Here is a 12,500-nt window from a genome sequence, read left to right on the forward strand (position 1 = left end):
ACATGTCTCACTTAAGTGGGGATAACTTTTTTTTGCTTTTACTTATCCCAGTGATTTTGAGATTGTTTTTTCGTGACACATTGTACTTCAAATTAGTGGTAAATTTGGGTCGATACAGTCTGTGTTTTTTTGTGAAAAATACCAAAATGTCGTGAAAAAATGGAAAATTTAGCGATTTGCAAAATGTTAAATTTTCTGCTTGTGAGACAAATAATCTTACCACTCAAAATAGTGAATAACTAACATAGACCATATGTCTACTTTATGTTCACATCATTATTTCAACTTCCTTTTAATTTTTTGGGACACTAGGAGGCTTACAATATGAATAGCAAATTCTCAAATTTTCAAGAAAATTTCAAACACTGATTTTTTTAGGGACCAGTTCAGTTCTGATGTAACTTTGAGGGACTTGTATGTGAGACACCCCCATAAATGATGCCATTTCAAAAACTGCACCCCTCACAGTATTCAAAACAGCATTTTGGAAGTTTGTTAACCCTTTAGGTGTTTCACAGGAATTAAAACAAAGTGTAGGTGAAATTTCAAAATTTCTTTTTTTTTGCAGATTTGCAATTTTAATACATTTTTATAAGGAACACAGTACATTTTACTAGAGAAATGTGACTAAAAATTGATTCCCCCAATTCTTTTGTTTTCATAAATATCCTATATGTGGCCCTAGTGTGCACGGTGACCAAACCACAGGCTTCATAATAGAAGGAGCACCTACTTGATTTTGGAGCCTCCTTTTTATGAGATTATTTTTTAGGCACCATGTAGGTTTCAAGGCACCATAAGATGCTAAAAGTTAGGAACCCCCCCACAAGTGACCCCATTTTGCAAACTACACCCCTCAGGGAATTCATCTAGGGGTATAGTGTACATTTCAAACCCCCAGGGGTTTCACCAATTGTGGTACAACTGGGCAGTGAAAATGAAAAATTATTTTTTTTACACAAAAATGCAGTTCTGGCTCCAAATTTGTCATTTTCAGAAGGTATGAAGGAGACAAAGCACCCCAAAATCTGTGCCCCAATTTCTCCCGAGTACGGCAATGCCTCACATGTGACCAAAAAATACCAGTTGGGTGCATGGCAGGACTCAGAAGGGAAGGAGTGATTTTTGGATTTTGCAGCTCAGATTCTGGTGGAATTTTGGTGGGTGCTATGTCGCATTAGCAAGACCCCCCAAGCACCAATACAGTGGAACCCCCCCACAAGTCACCCCATTTTGAAAACTACACCCCTCAGGGAATTCATCTAGGGGTATAGTGTACATTTCAAACCCCCAGGGGTTTCACCAATTTTGATACAAGTGGGCAGTGAAAATGAAAAATTACATTTTTTTACACAAAAATGCAGTTCTGGCTCAAAATTTTTCATTTTCAGAAGGTATGAAGGAGAAAAAGCACCCCAAAATATGTGCCCCAATTTCTCCCGAGTACGGCAATGCCTCACATGTGACCAAAAAATACCAGTTGGGTGCATGGCAGGACTCAGAAGGGAAGGAGTGATTTTTGGATTTTGCAGCACAGATTCTGGTGGAATGAATGGTGGGTGCTATGTTGCACCAATACAGTGGAACCCCCCCACAAGTCACCCCATTTTGCAAAGTACACCCCTCAGGGAATTCATCTAGGGGTATAGTGTACATTTCAAACCCCCAGGGGTTTCACCAATTTTGATACAAGTGGGCAGTGAAAATGAAAAATTACATTTTTTTACACAAAAATGCAGTTCTGGCTCAAAATTTTTCATTTTCAGAAGGTATGAAGGAGAAAAAGCACCCCAAAATATGTGCCCCAATTTCTCCCGAGTACGGAAATGCCTCACATGTGACCAAAAAATACCAGTTGGGTGCATGGCAGGACTCAGAACGGAAGGAGTGATTTTTGGATTTTGCGGCTCAGATTCTGGTGGAATTTTGGTGGGTGCTATGTCGCATTAGCAAGACCCCCCAAGCACCAATACAGTGGAACCCCCCCACAAGTCACCCCATTTTGAAAACTACACCCCTCAGGGAATTCATCTAGGGGTATAGTGTACATTTCAAACCCCCAGGGGTTTCACCAATTTTGATACAAGTGGGCAGTGAAATTGAAAAATTACATTTTTTACACAAAAATGCAGTTCTGGCTCGAAATTTTTCATTTTCAGAAGGTATGAAGGAGAAAAAGCACCCCAAAATCTGTGCCCCAATTTCTCCCGAGTACGGCAATGCCTCACATGTGACCAAAAAATACCAGTTGGGTGCATGGCAGGACTCAGAACGGAAGGAGTGATTTTTGGATTTTGCAGCTCAGATTCTGGTGGAATTTTGGTGGGTGCTATGTCGCATTAGCAAGACCCCCCAAGCACCAATACAGTGGAACCCCCCCACAAGTCACCCCATTTTGAAAACTACACCCCTCAGGGAATTCATCTAGGGGTATAGTGTACATTTCAAACCCCCAGGGGTTTCACCAATTTTGATACAAGTGGGCAGTGAAAATGAAAAATTACATTTTTTTACACAAAAATGCAGTTCTGGCTCAAAATTTTTCATTTTCAGAAGGTATGAAGGAGAAAAAGCACCCCAAAATCTGTGCCCCAATTTCTCCCGAGTACGGCAATGCCTCACATGTGACCAAAAAATACCAGTTGGGTGCATGGCAGGACTCAGAAGGGAAGGAGTGATTTTTGGATTTTGCAGCACAGATTCTGGTGGAATGAATGGTGGGTGCTATGTTGCACCAAGACAGTGGAACCCCCCCACAAGTGACCCCATTTTGCAAACTACACCCCTCAGGGAATTCATCTAGGGGTATAGTGTACATTTCAAACCCCCAGGGGTTTCACCAATTTTGATACAAGTGGGCAGTGAACATGAAAAATTACATTTTTTTACACAAAAATACAGTTCTGGCTCAAAATTTTTCATTTTCAGAAGGTATGAAGGAGAAAAAGCACCCCAAAATCTGTGCCCCAATTTCTCCCGAGTACGGCAATGCCTCACGTGACCAAAAAATACCAGTTGGGTGCATGGCAGGACTCAGAAGGGAAGGAGTGATTTTTGGATTTTGCAGCTCAGATTCTGGTGGAATTTTGGTGGGTGCTATGTCGCATTAGCAAGACCCCCCAAGCACCAAGACAGTGGAACCCCCCCACAAGTGACCCCATTTTGCAAACTACACCCCTCAGGGAATTCATCTAGGGGTATAGTGTACATTTCAAACCCCCAGGGGTTTCACCAATTTTGATACAAGTGGGCAGTGAACATGAAAAATTACATTTTTTTACACAAAAATGCAGTTCTGGCTCAAAATTTTTCATTTTCAGAAGGAATGAAGGAGACAAAGCACCCCAAAATCTGTGCCCCAATTTCTCCCGAGTACGGCAATGCCTCATGTGTGACCAAAAAGTGGCAGGACTCAGAAGGGAAGGAGTGATATTTGGATTTTGCAGCACAAATTCTGGTGGAATGATGGTGGGTGCTATGTCGCATTAGCAAGACCCCCAAAGCACCAATACAGTGGAACCCCCCCACAAGTGACCCCATTTTGCAAACTACACCCCTCAGGGAATTCATCTAGGGGTATAGTGTACATTTCAAACCCCCAGGGGTTTCACCAATTTTGATACAAGTGGGCAGTGAACATGAAAAATTACATTTTTTTACACAAAAATGCAGTTCTGGCTCGAAATTTTTCATTTTCACAAGGAATGAAGGAGACAAAGCACCCCAAAATATGTGCCCCAATTTCTCCCGAGTACGGCAATGCCTCACATGTGACCAAAAAATACCAGTTGGGTGCATGGCAGGACTCAGAAGGGAAGGAGTGATTTTTGGATTTTGCGGCTCAGATTCTGGTGGAATGAATGGTGGGTGCTATGTGGCATTAGCAAGACCCCCGAAGCACGGTGAAATTATGAACCTAATATTCCATAGATGTGTGGTATATTTTAAAACACTCCTTTATACATAGGCCGGGTTTGTCGGGGCAAGTGTCACACTGGAAAATAGTTTGCTTTCTTATTCCCTTTTTATAGCAAACTTTGCACCTTTTTTGTGTCCTGCCCTTTTTTCCAGTGGAGGGGATTTCATCAGGAAAATGCTGCCCTGGTACAATACGGGGGCCAGTACTAGAAGTACTGGGGCCCTCTGCCTGCTGGTTCCCAAATATTAGGCCCTTTATGACTTCCTCTTGAAAGTGCATAAATGTCCCCCTCTGGCCGGTAGAACGGAATAGCACGTAAGCGTTATACAGTGCCATCTGGATGATATACACGGCCACCTTCTTGTACCAGATTTTTGTTTTCCGCAGGGCACTGTACGGCTTCAGTACCTGATCTGAAAGATCCACTCCGCCCATGTACCTATTGTAATCCAGGATACAATTAGGTTTTGAGGTGTGGGTACTGGTACCTCGTACAGGGACGGAGGTGGTACTGTCTCCGTGAATTGTTGTCAGTATAAGGACATCCCTCTTGTCCTTATATTTGACCAACAACATATTTTCGGTGCATATTCCCCTGCTTTCACCCCTTCTCATTACTTGGGCAATGTGCGTTTTTGGGAGGCCTCTTTGGTTCTTGCGCACAGTACCGCAAGCTGCTGTACCTCTTGAACCAAGGGCCTTAAACAGGGGGATGCTGGTGTAAAAGTTATCCACATAGAGGTGATAACCTTTATCCAGGAAGGGGTGCACTAAATCCCAGACAATTTTCCCACTAACACCTACGAGGGAGGGGGGGCATTCTGGCGGTTCAATTCTTGAATCCTTCCCTTCATAAACCCTAAACCTGTGGGTGTACCCTGAGGTGCTTTCACACAGTTTGTACATTTTTATGCCATACCTTGCCCTCTTACTGGGAAGGTACTGGCGGAATTTAACCCTTCCTTTAAAATGTATAAGGGACTCGTCGATACAAATAAATTTTTCAGGGATGTACACCTCTTCAAATTTGGCACTGAAATGATCAATGACCGGCCTGACTTTGAATAGCCGGTCAAAGGTGGGATCATCTCTGGGTGGGCACTGTGCATTATCGGTGTAATGTATAAATTTAAGGATCGTCTCAAATCGAGCCCGGGGCATGGCCATACGGTAAAATGGAGTACTGTACAGAACATCTGTACTCCAATATTGCCTAATTTCTGGCTTTTTTACTATGCCCATATGAAACACCAGACCCCAAAACGTCATCATCTCTACTGCATCTACAGGGGTCCACCTAGCAAATGATGACGTGGGGTTTTGAGCAATAAACTGCTGGGCATATAAATTAGTTTGGTCCACCATTAAATTTATAAAATCATCAGAGAAAAATAATTTGAAAAAGTCAATTTCTCTGAGACCTGTGGAATCAAATTGGATTCCTGGCATGGCCAAAAACTCAGGAACCTGGGGCTCAAAATTGTCTGGTGGTGGGGTCCATACGAGATCAATTATTGGGGGGGGGGGGGTCTCAGCTGCTCTACGGGGGCGTCTTTGAGGGGGTCCCTCATCACCAGAGGAGGAAGAGGAGCTTAAGGCGAATCCTTCAAATTCCCCGCTTGCATCACTGGCTGTGTCAGAGTCAGAAGCAAGCAGGGCATATGCCTCCTCCGCTGAATACATTCTCCTGGATGACTGGGAGGACATTTGGGAGGACATTTGGGAGGACATTTGGGATGCCATTTTTATTTTTGTGTTACTGGTAGTGAAATGTTTCAACACGTGTATAGTGTAGGGGGGGGTACAAACTTTATTTCAATCCGGGGGGTATGTAGTGTGTAGTGTGTATGTGGTGCAGAAAAAAAAAAATACTTTATACCAATAAAAAAAAAAAAAATGAAGGGGTTAAAAATAAAAAATTTAAGGGGTTAAAAAAAAAAAAAAGGTCCTGCGCCAAAAATTGAGCACAGATGTTGGTCAGTAACGTCTGTCACTGAACAGCGCTCAAAGGCAACAGGAATTTGATCAAAAAAAAAAAAATATAGATCAACCCTGTGCCGAAAAAGATGATCAGTGATGTACGTCACTGATCAGCGCACAGCGGCCACAGGACACCCACAAAATCACAGTGTGTGTAAAAAAAAAACTAAAAAAAGACCCCACAGCACACACACAAAAAAAAAAGGTGATCAGTGATGCGACACTGATTACCAGTGAGGTGCAGCAGGTGCACAACCTTTGGTGCAACTGACAGGTATATATAAAAAAAAAAAAACCTCTGTACCCCCAAAAAAGTTGCTGATCACCTCAGATATAGTGATCAGCACAAAAGGCGGGGGCAGCAGACAAAAAATTTAGCACTCTCTATCACTCTCTGTCACTATCTCTCTATCTCTCACTATCTATCACTCTATGACACTGCAGCAGCAGCACTGACAGGTATATCTATATATAAAAAAAAACCTGCGCCCCCAAAAAGTTGCTGATCAGTTAATTTATACTGATCAGCACAAAAGGAGGGGGCAGCAGTCAGTTATATCAAAAATATATAGCACAATCTGTCACTATCTCTCTCTCTCTATCTCTCTCTATCTCTCTCTATCTCTCTATAACTATCACACTGCAGCAGCACAAAATATAGCACTCTGTCACTAGGCCTCTCTATCTATCTCTCTCTCTCTATCTCTCTCTATCTATAACTATATCACACTGCAGCAGCACAAAATATAGCACTCTCTGACACTATCTCTCTCTCTCTCTCTCTCTCTCTATCTCTCTCTCTCTATCTCTCTCTCTCTATCTCTCTCTCTCTATCTCTCTCTCTCTATCTCTCTCTCTCTATCTCTCTCTCTCTATCTCTCTCTCTCTATCTCTCTCTCTCTATCTCTCTCTCTCTATCTCTCTCTCTATCTCTCTCTCTATCTCTCTCTCTATCTCTCTCTCTATCTCTCTCTCTATCTCTCTCTCTATCTCTCTCTCTATCTCTCTCTCTATCTCTCTCTCTATCTCTCTCTCTATCTCTCTCTCTATCTCTCTCTCTATCTCTCTCTCTATCTCTCTCTCTATCTCTCTCTCTATCTCTCTCTCTATCTCTCTCTCTATCTAGCTAGTACACTGCAGCAGCACAATTTCACAGGAAGGCACAAGTAGTAACAGGATCCAGGAAGCAGTGATGAAGCAGCGATCAGGTAAGTATGGAGCAAGCTATGGAGCAAGGTTCTGGTCAGTATGGCGGCAGGGAGGTACGGTGACCGCACTGCACGCTATTCCAGACCGGAATGGCGTCTGCAGTGCAGTCACCGTTAGTTTAAATCCCCCTCCTTGGCTGTGATTGGTCCGTCGGTCCGACGAACCAATCACGGCCTTTGGGGGCGGGCGGGGTGCGGTGGGGTGACACCAGTGTCACCCTTACACCCCGCGGTGATTGGTGCTGTACTTTACAGCACCAATCACCTCTGATCCCGTGTCACCGGCGAACGTTATTCGCCGGTGACACAGGAAAACGCTGTAATTGGCTGTTCACACTGAACAGCCAATCACAGCGATCGCCGACGGGGGGGCGGCATCGCAGCCCCCCCTGGGCATGCACGGACATGTCTGCTGTCAGGGACAGCAGACATGTTGAAACTGTCACCGCGTCTATAGACGCGGTGACAGTTAAATGCCATGACGTACATTTACGCCATGTGTCGGGAAGTACTTCCCGACCATGACGTAAATGTACGTCAATTGTCGGGAAGGGGTTAATCAACAGCAGTCGGAGACGGACAGTCCTATTTAGCAGCAGCTGCCGGAGCGTGGGACAGCTGCAGCAGGACAATTTGTAAGATAATTTTTACATATGGCCCCAAAGGATTTTTTGCCCATACAAACCGCCCTTGGCACAAAAAAGGTTCCCCACCCCTGCAGTAATGGATCAGTGAAGAGAGACAGAGCCCACTAGGACAGCTTACTTACTATCACATGAAGATCCGTCTCCAATAATATAAATCAGAGCATTGTGACAAGTTACTACTTCAACTGGATCAGCATGTTCATTTACTAAAATACTTTGTGCTGCTGTGCACATTCCGATCATGTGACTGGCTATTTAATTTTTGTATCTCGGCCACTTAAATTGCAGGCACTTTATCATAAGTATTAAGGACAATAGCAGAAATGTGTTCTGACCTTACTCGAACACTAATAATAATAACAACAACAATATATTTTAGTTTGTAAAACACCTCAAATGGATACACTGTCCTGCAATGTAGACAACAATCACATAAATAGTATATGCTGGAAGTAAATCAGCTGGAAATAAACACGTGCACTGAAGCATAATGTGCATCATACAGCAAAAGGTTAAAGAAACCAGACATTCTGTAAAGGATGGGGTATCACAAAGGGACAACCTGACCATTTTTTGACAAATCCTAATGCATACAGTATGTGTTTGTAACACTGCGATCACACAATTTGCGATGTGTGATGACACCTGTTTAACATTTCAGCTAAGCGTACATTTTGTATATGGCAAGCAATAAACCATTAAAAAGGGGGAGATTCAATTGTTTCTAGGAACGTAGCTCCTGCCTAATGTGCACAGAATCTATCATTTTATGAGGCATTGTCGCAAGGCTGCACTTACTGCAATGTTTTCTTGCAGTTGCCTGAGGCGCAAACAGCATAGAGCAGTGGTCTCCAACCTGTAGCTCGCGAGCTACCAGTCGCTCACGGTCATAGTTTGGGTAGCTCTCTTAGCTACAGTACTGCTGTTAGCTGGGATTAAGTGCATGAAATCAGGATCTGAATCCGGGAGCCCCCACATGGCAAGAAGAGAGAACCCAGAAGACACAGACTGCTCGTGGGACCCATGAAGATGCACACCAATGGTGGGAGACAGCAGACCAGCTGACACTCCCACAGAGATAAGTGGGAAGGTAGTTGGGAGTCACTGCGAGATGGGGAGGGGAACCGCTGGAAGTTGGCCAGACAGGTACGGGGACCACATGAGAAATTAGTATTAAATTTTTTTTAAATATTTTAATTTATCTTGAGTAGCTCAAACCCCAAATAAGGTTGGCGACCACTGGCAGAGTCTTGTCACTAGTACTGGGCATGTTGTATCCTCAGTGCATTTGGCATGAGCATACAACATGCTGAATGCAGGGACAGCTACATTTCCAGCCAACAATAGAATCTTTCAAAAAAGTAATTCCCCGTATAGGTCTACAATTTGTTTTATGTAAGAGGATGGAGGGCCCTGTTCATGAGTATATCAACACAGGATGGTTCTGGTTGATAGGGCAGGATTGTCTAGGTCGACAGGCTATAAGTCGACACATGAAAAAAACTCAACATTTTCTAGGTCGACAAGCCAAATGTCGACATATCAATGGTTGACAGAAAAAAAGTGAACGAGGGGCGGCGGTACGCGTTCTCTGACCTTTTCATACCCTCACTATCCACGTTGGCGTGGTGTTGACTCCATATAGTGTGGCGAGCGCAGCGAGCCACCGAGCCCCAAGCGTGGCGAGCGCAGCGAGCCCCACGAGGGGGCGCGTAATACCTGTGAAGTAATGCGCGTCCCCTTGCGGGGCTCGCCACACTTCAGGCACGGTGGCTCGCTGCGCTCGCCACACTATATAAAATCAACTCCACGCAGACGTGGAGAGTGGGGGTATGAAAAGGTCGGAGGACGCGTTCCGCTGCGCTCGCCACGCTTCGGTTTGACTTTAATCGTGGCGTTAACAATGTGGCGTTAACAATGGGGGGGGCCTTTCACCCACCAGGGTTGGGAAACAAAAATTGGGGTCTGGGGGCCATTTAACATTGGGGCCAATGTAAAATCGGGTCTCAGGGACCCTTTTACATTGATTCCAATGTAAAAATCGCATGCGATTTGGTTGCATGCGATGCGATTTCGGGGGGTTCCGATGGACACAATTTTTATCGCTGGCGCCGTGCTAGGAAACAAGTACCATTGCAATTAACATATTATAGATCAGGTGAAAATAAGACTAAATTAAAAGATTTAACTACAGTATAAATGGATCCCTGTTAAATAGAAAGGGTTTTTACAGACCACATCAGATTCTGTGTAATATAAGATAATATGACATCGGCGTAAGGCAATCTCTCCTGACACAGCAATCTTCTTTCTTCCTAGATTTTTCAAGCCACTGTCATAGCAGCCAACATTGATGAGAGAATGCGCACACACCTAGTACTGGGAATTACTGTCTCCAGTGGGGTAGTGCTGGATATACCATGTGCCTAAACACAGCCTTCTGGGAAAACCCATCCACCACCATTCCTGGAAATCAATCTTGCAACTGAATGCTGCCTACTGCATCTATCACAGGAGGTTACTTTGTGCTACACAATGCACATTTGAATGCAGACCCTCCAGAATGAGTCTGGAGTGGGATTAATAGATTTTGCACAGCTAAATGCAAAACAAAATAAAAGATAGGAAGCAGAGCACTTTGCACCAGGTAAAAGGCAGCTTGTTGGCTGGTTTGTAATTGCAACAAATTAAATTCAGATAACATTAAAATGTATATGAAAAAACACACTAAAGGATATCCTTTATAAACACAACCACTCTGCTGTCTATGTAACTAGCAAAAAGATACCTTTCGTCTATTGGGCCTTTTGTGCTAGCAACCCTCCCCCTCACTTTCCTGTCTTCACTCTAGAGAATTTGTGGTTTAATTGCTACCTAATTTGCATAATTATGCATATTAATCGCAGCAGCTCATGAATAATCATGATGTCTCCTTCGTGAATTTTATATTCTAATCAATGGAGAGAAAGAGAAACAGACAGAGGAAGAGCGACAAAAAAAAAAAAAAAAAAGCGACCAAAAGAAACAGATTCTATTTACAAGGGTACGGTATGGTATAGTTTAGTTATTTTCTCATCCTTAATACAGAATGTGATATTGTACAGTCCCTAGAAGACTGAGAATTACATTTATTACAGGACAAAAGTTGGTAATGTATACAAACAGGATTTAGTACCATGCAATGGTCAGTTTACCCAAAGCAAAAAGATACTACAATGTTTTTTTTTGCTTTGTTAGAATTGTTATTCTTTATAAACAGATAACCAAAATCTATCCAATAATTATTTTTACCCATTTTCAACATTTTTGGGGGCATATTGTTGATATGCATCAAAATGGGTTGAAATTGGTCATTCGGATAAATTAGTTAAATCAAATGGATTTAACCAATTTGTCTGTAAATACATTTGGCTTATTGTCATTTGCTGCCATCTATGATCAGATTTTCACTCCAACCAGAAAGATTGGATATTCTTAAGCATCCCACATGGATTTTTGATCAATTGGAATGACCTATTGTCTGTGGGCATGGTAACTATTCAATGCGTGTGCCCACTGGTCGCTCATCTTGCTTGCTGATCCCTTCAGCATGCAGAAACAGAATGACCTATCTTGCACAGATCGTGTGTAGTCATGATGAACGAGGTGCCAATGATGTGTTAATGATTTGCAGCTGTTAAACAACCCATCAAATTCTCTCATAGGTTTAAAACAATAATTCTGTGTGCATGCAATTGTTTATACAGAAGTGTGCTGGATTTCAAAGGAAATTGGGTGATAAATTGAATTTTGCTGGGTGTGGGCACCTTTTACGGGTATGGTACGGGGCTCGGACAGTGGGGATCTCGACAGTGAGAATCCAGACTGCCGGTGCTCCATCAGGGGGGGGGGGCGAGCGCAAAGAAGCCCCTTGTGGGGCTGTGTCCACACAGAGGAGCACACTACTACTAGATAACCAGAAATTACTTTGCTTGATATTGGGAATTTAATTTGAATTGAATTTAACCTCTGAGGACCAAGCAACTGTACATCTGTTGGAGGATTACATTTAAGGTGCGTACACACGGGGCAATATGATCGCTGGCAATATATTGTTCAGCAATCATATTGCCCCGTGTCCCGTTTTCATCTGCGACCAGAGATGGTCGCAGATGAAAATTTAAACACTGCTGGGTGAAGAGGCAGGGGATGTCGCTGGTCGGAGGAGCATGCTACTCCGACCAGCGACCGTTCAGGGGCTGAAAACGGGAGCGTGTACCCGGGGATTTATCGCTGGTGCACACTCCAATCACTGGCAATATGGTCGCTCAGCGACCATATTCCCAGCGATTTCAGCCCCTTTCGCCCCCGTGTGTACAAAGCATAAGATTCCATACCTCCTTTGGAGCTCCCCATGTATGTGGAATACTATCGGCCACATTAAATACCAGAGTTTAAATCAGATTGATATTCATTACGCAATATTACTAATGAAGGAGGGGAGGAGTACCCATTGATAAAGAACTTAAAGATTGTATACCACAATCAGTGGAGCATTGATATGTTAAACAATAATATGCAATAGAATATCATTTTTGGACCCATAAAGACTGACAAAGATTTATGTAACACCCCTTGAAGTCTCGTAGGGAGACTAAACGCGTCGGGCATATGTGTTCATCTACTATCTAAGAAAATCCTCTGACAAGGAATTATTGTGAAAAAAAATTTGCTTTAATGCATATATATTTTTAATAAATGTTTTTT

At 43.2% G+C, this 12,500-nt stretch overlaps 1 protein-coding gene across 1 annotated transcript in view; it reads right to left on the reverse strand.

Moving 5' to 3' along the window:
• The window catches only part of LOC146064021 (transcription factor E2-alpha-like), a 158,754-nt gene that overhangs the window by 62,740 nt on the left and 83,514 nt on the right, over positions 1–12,500 (reverse strand). The gene's annotated exons all lie outside the window — the stretch shown is intronic.

This window comes from Crinia signifera, chromosome 1, assembly GCF_055691185.1.
Source record: "Crinia signifera chromosome 1, ASM5569118v1, whole genome shotgun sequence".
NCBI classification, from domain to species: domain Eukaryota; kingdom Metazoa; phylum Chordata; class Amphibia; order Anura; family Myobatrachidae; genus Crinia; species Crinia signifera.